Raw genomic sequence first — 6,604 nt, forward strand, 5'->3', positions numbered from 1 at the left:
CCAAAGGTTGTGCACTTGTGAGTGGAAGTGATCACGGCTACTACGAGAGCTATTTTGAGAAAAAAATGTTTTCACTGGTGGCAAGATTAATTCTCGACAGTGTATGATATGAGTTGGGTACGTCAATCATGTTATAGAGTCCATTTTGGCCTAGCTGACTTTTTCCCGATGGAACTGCTCCCGGTTGGGATCTTAATTTTTAATTTTTTAGCATTTTTTTTAGAATTTAACATGTAATCTATATGTTTTTTTTAGTAAAAATCACCTTTTAGATGATCTGTATATGAGCAAGTTTTTATAATGTTTTTTAAAATCAATAGCACATTATTTTATAAAGATCATAAAATAATATTTTTCAACAAAAAAATGATCTAAAAATTGATTCCTAGCAAATAAATCATGATCTAAAAATTGATTCCTAGCAAATAAATCATGTTGAACATATATGTGGGGTTTGATTTGCTTAACATAGTTTAGAACATTGAAAATCAGCACTCTTGTATGGTATCAATGGTAGGAGAATATATATATATATATATATATATATATATATTCTCCATTTTCTGATTCTGCCTCATGCTGCCCCATGCTAATTTAGTGAGAATAAACTTTTGGATCATATTTTTTTGAAGAAAAATATATTTTTATGAGAAAAAAAAATGATGTTTTCATAGCCATTCATTTTGGATCACCAGAAAAACCTATATACAGGTCAGATTCCACTAAAAGCCTGTTCTCACTAAACAAAACCTATAGATCACATCTATGGTGTTAGATGTGAGAAAAGATACCAAAGAATTAAATTTTAAAGGGCATAACAGGGCAGAACAAGAAAATGGGCCTAAGCAGCACATTACTCATAATATGTATGGAGTAATGCATTGTGATCTACAGGTTTTGTTTAATGGGAACCGATTTTTGGATCACCGAAATCTAACTTGTATAAAGGTTTTTCCAATGATCCAAAATCAATGGCTATGAAGGTACCAGTTTTTTTGGGCTCATAAAAATACGTTTTTTTGTCAAAAAAATGTGATCCAAAATTTGATTCATATTAAATCGAGCATGCTAAACACATATAATCATAAAACACTTAAAACCTATGGGGGCAGAACTAGAAATGGGGCCTAATATGTTCAGTTCTCTCTCTCTCTCTCTCTTTATATATATATATTATATATATATAGCTTTTCATTCAATGTTTTGTGCTACGTATACACACAATGCAACCCACACTTTGACAATGATGGTCATGGCCAGTAGGAGGGACAACATAATAACCAACAGAGAAACAACAAATACCGAAGGAGAAATTATTATTGTTGGGATTGTTACATTTGCCATGGTGATCATTGGGCAAATCATTGTCCGAACAAGAATCATGGTCTAGAGAACGGAGATAACTGCAAGCCTAGAGCTGCGAAAGCCGTCCAAGCTGAAACCGGGCGTGTTATCGCAGAGCAGCCTATTGTTGGGGCTATGAAGATGAATGCGGTGAAAGAGATACCTATTGTCGGACCACTTGTGAGCAAAGAGTTGATGTACTTAGAAGTCCTTCCGAATGAGCAACTCACCAAGGCATTGGTTGACATAGGCACCACATACAACTTCGTTTCTCCTGAAGAGGCAGAGCGATTGAGGCTACAATGAAAAAAAGAAAGAGAGCTGGGTGAAGGTGATCAACTCTGAAGCCAAGCCTATTTATAGAGTTATCCGCGATGAAGGTGGTTAACTCGTGTTTTTTCAAAGTTGGATATACGATTAGGCTATTAGCAAATTAAAATTGCCAAAGGGGATAAAGCCATGACCACCTGCGTGATATGTATGGGGCATTCGAGTTCCTTGTTATGCCATTCGACTTTATGAACTTGGTTGCAACCTTCTCTACACTGATGAATATAATATTTTACCCACACCTTAACAAGTTTGTCATGGTTTACCAAGATGATATAGTGGTGTATAATGATTTTATGGAGGAGCATGTTCAACACCTTCATATTGTATTTTAAACTCTGAAGGATAATGAGTTGTACGTGAAGCAAGAGAAATGCTTATTCAATCAGAAGAAATCACATTTTCTTGGCCACATTATGGGATGAGGCATGTTAAGGATGGATCACTAGAAGGCCAGGAATGAGAGCCACCTGTCAAGGTCCTAGAGTTGCATTCTTTCTTGAAGTTTGACAATTATTATCGGTGATTCATTAAGGGATATTCCTTGATTATGACCTTGCTCATTGATCTGCTGAAGAAGGATATGTCATGTGTGTGGTCTGATTCTTGTCAAGAAGCATTTGATAGGCTAAAGCACATATTGATTGAAGAGCTAGTGCTGAAGTTGCCTGACTGTCACAAGCCATTTAAAGTACAAACCAATGTATCTAACTTCGCAATTGGAGAGGTGTTACTGCAAGAAGACGTCTCATTGCCTTTGAGAGCCGCAAGCTAAAGGATGTCGAGTGACGCTACACTGTGCAAGCAAAAAATGTTGGCTATCGTGCATTGCCTTTGCGTGTGAAGATACTATCTTTTAGGGTCACAGTTCATTGTGTGCACTGACAATGTGGTGACAAGTTTTTTCCAAACTCATAGAAGAAGCTGAGTCCGAAGCAAGCTTGTTGGCAGAAATTTTTTGCAAAATTTGACATGGTTCTTGAGTATAAGCTTGTCAGGACCAATGTCGTTGCTGATGCTCTAAGTCGGAAGGTAGAACTTGCAATATTGCACGAGGATGAAAGTAGCACCAACCAATCTACAAGTGATCTTCTCGAGCATGTTTGAGAAGAATTAAAGAATGATCTGGTAACCCAACAGATTATTGCGCTGGCAAAGGAAGGGAAGACTCGAAGAATCTGGTTCGAGGATGATTCGCTCCACACCAATGGGGATCGTTTGTATATCCCACGGTGGGCAACTCTGCAAAGGTGCTTGATGCAGGAGTGACATGACACATGTTGGACTAGTCACCTAGGGCAGTAGAGGACATTGACATTGTTAGAGTGTGTGTATTATTGGTCATAGATGCAGCATAATGTAGATGCCTATGTGTGGACTTGCTTGATTTGCCAACAAGCTAAAGCTATAAACCAGAGATCGAAAAGATTGTTAGAGCCATTACCTATGTCGAGCCGTCTATGGAAGTGCACCACCATGAACTTCATTGTTAGTTTTTCAAAGACACATGGTTGGAGTTCAATTCTTATGGTTGTGGACAAGTTCTCAAAGTATACTATATTCGTAGCTGCTCCTGCCACCTGCTCAACTGTTTACACTATAAAGTTGTTCGTATAAAATGTGGTGAAATATTAGAGAATCCCAAAGAGCATTATTAATGATCGAGATGATCATTTCACTGAAAAGTTTTGTCGTGAGAAATTCTGATTGCTGAAGATAAATTTGTATTTGAACACCAGCTTTCATCCCCAGACTGATGGGTAGACAGTGCAAATTAATGACATCTTGAAGGAGTATCTTCGACACTTTGTTTTTGCTAACCGGAGGGATTGAGTGAACTTGCATGATGTCACCCAATTTTGCTACAACCTCCAGAAAAGTGAGTCATCTGGCCACAGTTCATTTGAAGTTGCAATTGGACAACATTCACAAACTCCTCACTCTCTTGCTGCACGTGGACGTAGTAAAGCACCATACACATACCAGTTTGTCAGAAATTGACAGGACCATGTGGAGTTGGCGAATGTCTATCTGAACAAGGTTGTGAAGCACATAAATAAATGACTAGATGAGAAGCGTCAATCTGTAGAGCTCAGTATTGGCAATAAGGTGTTGGTGAAGCTCTACCTTAAGCACACTGCTATCTTTTAGGGTCATTATCGAGGCCTTATTCGCAAATATGATAGCCCCTTCACCATCACGAGGCGAGTTGAGAAGTTGGCTTACAAGGTGGATTTGACAGCAGACTTTCAGGTTCATCCAATCTTCTATGCATCCAACATAAAGTTGTTTCACAAAAACAAAAGAGATCTGCAGTGGAGCACATCTCAATGCACTCCGATTTCACAGCGTATACCTTCAACAACCAACATGTCAGGTAGAAAACCAAAAGTCATCCTCAATCACTCCAACAATTATCTTGGTGATGTGAAGAAGTACTTAGTGCAGTGAAAAGGTCTACCAGAGAGTGAATCTACTTGAGAGAAAGCTGTTAGTATGTGAAAGCACCATCAACCTGTGAAGGAGTATCACTCACGATTGTCGCCGAAGATGACACCAACTTAGGTGGGAGAGAGTGTTCCATTGTCAAGCTTTTTGCTTTTATTATTTGATGTAGTTACCTCTTTTGCCTTCTTATAGTGCATGTAATCGCTTTTGGCTTAAGCACCCCCAAATACAAGGTGATTTTGTGGTCCTTCTGTACTCGTTAACTTGTTAATATAAGTCTTTGCTTTCTTGCCTTCTTCTATTCTCTCTTGCCTCTCTGTTTTCTTTATGTGATTATGTGCATGTGTACTTGTGCTATTGCGCCCGCACGCTTGATGAGCAACGTTTAGCTAGATTTTTGTTGTATGCTTGAAAGGTCATTCTGGTGTTGGGGTACACCAGGCAGGGCCTTCGCTTTTAGCCCATGGCAGTTACAATGCACAATGTATTTTAATATAATGCACAAAATATTTTTGGACTAAAAATACCCTTTAAAGTAACTTTTTATAATTTTTGCTATGGGGTTTTAATCATTCTGCAACTTATATTTTAGCTGCAAATGGCCAATCTGCCCCTACTCAATATCTACAAATACCTTATCTTATCCTTATTTATGCACGGTTGCCCAACTTTGCGTTTGTCGATTGAAAAAGTTACCAAAAATATGCATCCGCGTTTATTAGTAAATTCATGGCATGTTGTAGAAGTCATTGTTTAGCAGTTACAACGGATTGTTTATAAGAGAAATCAACATGAAGGTCTTCATGTTAGTCAGAGAAGCCAAAGAGAGAGAGAGAGAGAGAGAGAGAGAGAGAGAGAGAGAGATGATGTTTGATGGCATGATTTTCAGTAGATCGATGCACTTTTGATGAGTTTCTCTATGATCAATCCATAGGTTAGGGCAACAAATAAATTATAGGTGAAACTGATTTGGGTTTGGACAAATCGAGCAAGTTTTCATGCCGATGAATTCTCCGATGGACATATAAAAGGTTGAGTTATGGGAAGGTAGATGCAAGGATAGGAAAATGCAATTTGTTGTTTTTGAGGAAAGTTAGATTGGCATTAATTGTTAAAAACTGTTTTTGAGGAAAGTTAAATTGGCATTAATTGTTAAAAACTAAGTAATAAAGTGTAGAAAGAAAATGACAAAAGACCCAAAGCAAAAACTACAAAAAAGTTACTTTAGAGGGTATATGTCGTCTTAAAATCTTTTGCTCATGATATTGAAATGCACAAATGGTTGTACATTGTAACATCCCCCTATATATATAGGGTTAATATTAGCTACTAATGAAGGTACACAGCTAATGAGCTGGAAATTACAGGTGCAAGTTGTAGACTCAATATAACCACATTGAGCTAATGTGTTCAGCATGCTTTGTTTGCTAAGGATCAATCCTTGGATGGTGCTTTTTAATGTAAAAATGTGATCTTTTGAGTTATAAAATTTTGGTATATTGTGGGCCATTGATTTTTGGACCTCTTTAGAAACTAATTACTTATCATAATCACATGATTCAAAACAAATTTCTTACTAACAAACCATGTATATCATCTCTATAACAATTGATTTACAAAAAAAATGATTTCTACTAGTTAGTTTAGTACCTTCATTAGTAGCCAATATATATAGGCTTAAGATTAAAATGAAGGCTGTGGGAGCAGGCCAAGCTTAAATGGCTCAACTCAGATACATTTTGGATTCATCACAATAGAGTTGGTGCGTAAAAAGAACTGCTGTGGTTGATGTCCCTCATCTTTGGAGCAAACCCAGTGATCAACGTTTTCACCAATAGGCACCTTAACAAGGTGCGCTAAAGGAAGACAATGGGTGACCTACTGCATGACCACCCATCCTTCGCCACCAAGGCATAGGAAGGGTGCACACACACACACACACACACACACACATATATATATATATATATATATATATATATAGTGGTAGCTGAGCATGCAAATTGGTAACTTGAGATTTAGATTTAAAGTGCTGAATTAAAACAAACCAAAGAATGGTACGAAGGAGATCAACCTACTCCCAACTGTAGATTTTTTATTTTGAGAATCTATTGGAAGTGGTCGTTCGTTGCATGACCCCAAGTGAAACTACTTTTCCTTAAAAGAGATGTTGAGGAGGGAAAGTGCTTTCTCAAGGGGTGGTGTGAACCCATTTTGACAGGAGAGATGCTCCTTTTCATTTATTATGTGGGCCCCACCACATATTTCTCACAGAGGCGCTTGTTTCACTCTTCTTAAATCTTAAGAAAGAAAGCCAAACAAAGAAACAAAGAAAGTTGTTCTTTTGGATTTATTATGTGGGTCCCACCACGTATTTCTCATGGAGATTCTTGTTTCACTCTTCTTAAGAAAGAAAGCCAAACAAATGCCCTCAAGACCGCATTTGGACTCAAGGATGAAATAACACTAGTTACACTATTAA

This window comes from Nuphar pumila, chromosome 14, assembly GCF_984573655.1.
Source record: "Nuphar pumila chromosome 14, dmNupPumi1.hap1.1, whole genome shotgun sequence".
Classification (NCBI taxonomy): domain Eukaryota; kingdom Viridiplantae; phylum Streptophyta; class Magnoliopsida; order Nymphaeales; family Nymphaeaceae; genus Nuphar; species Nuphar pumila.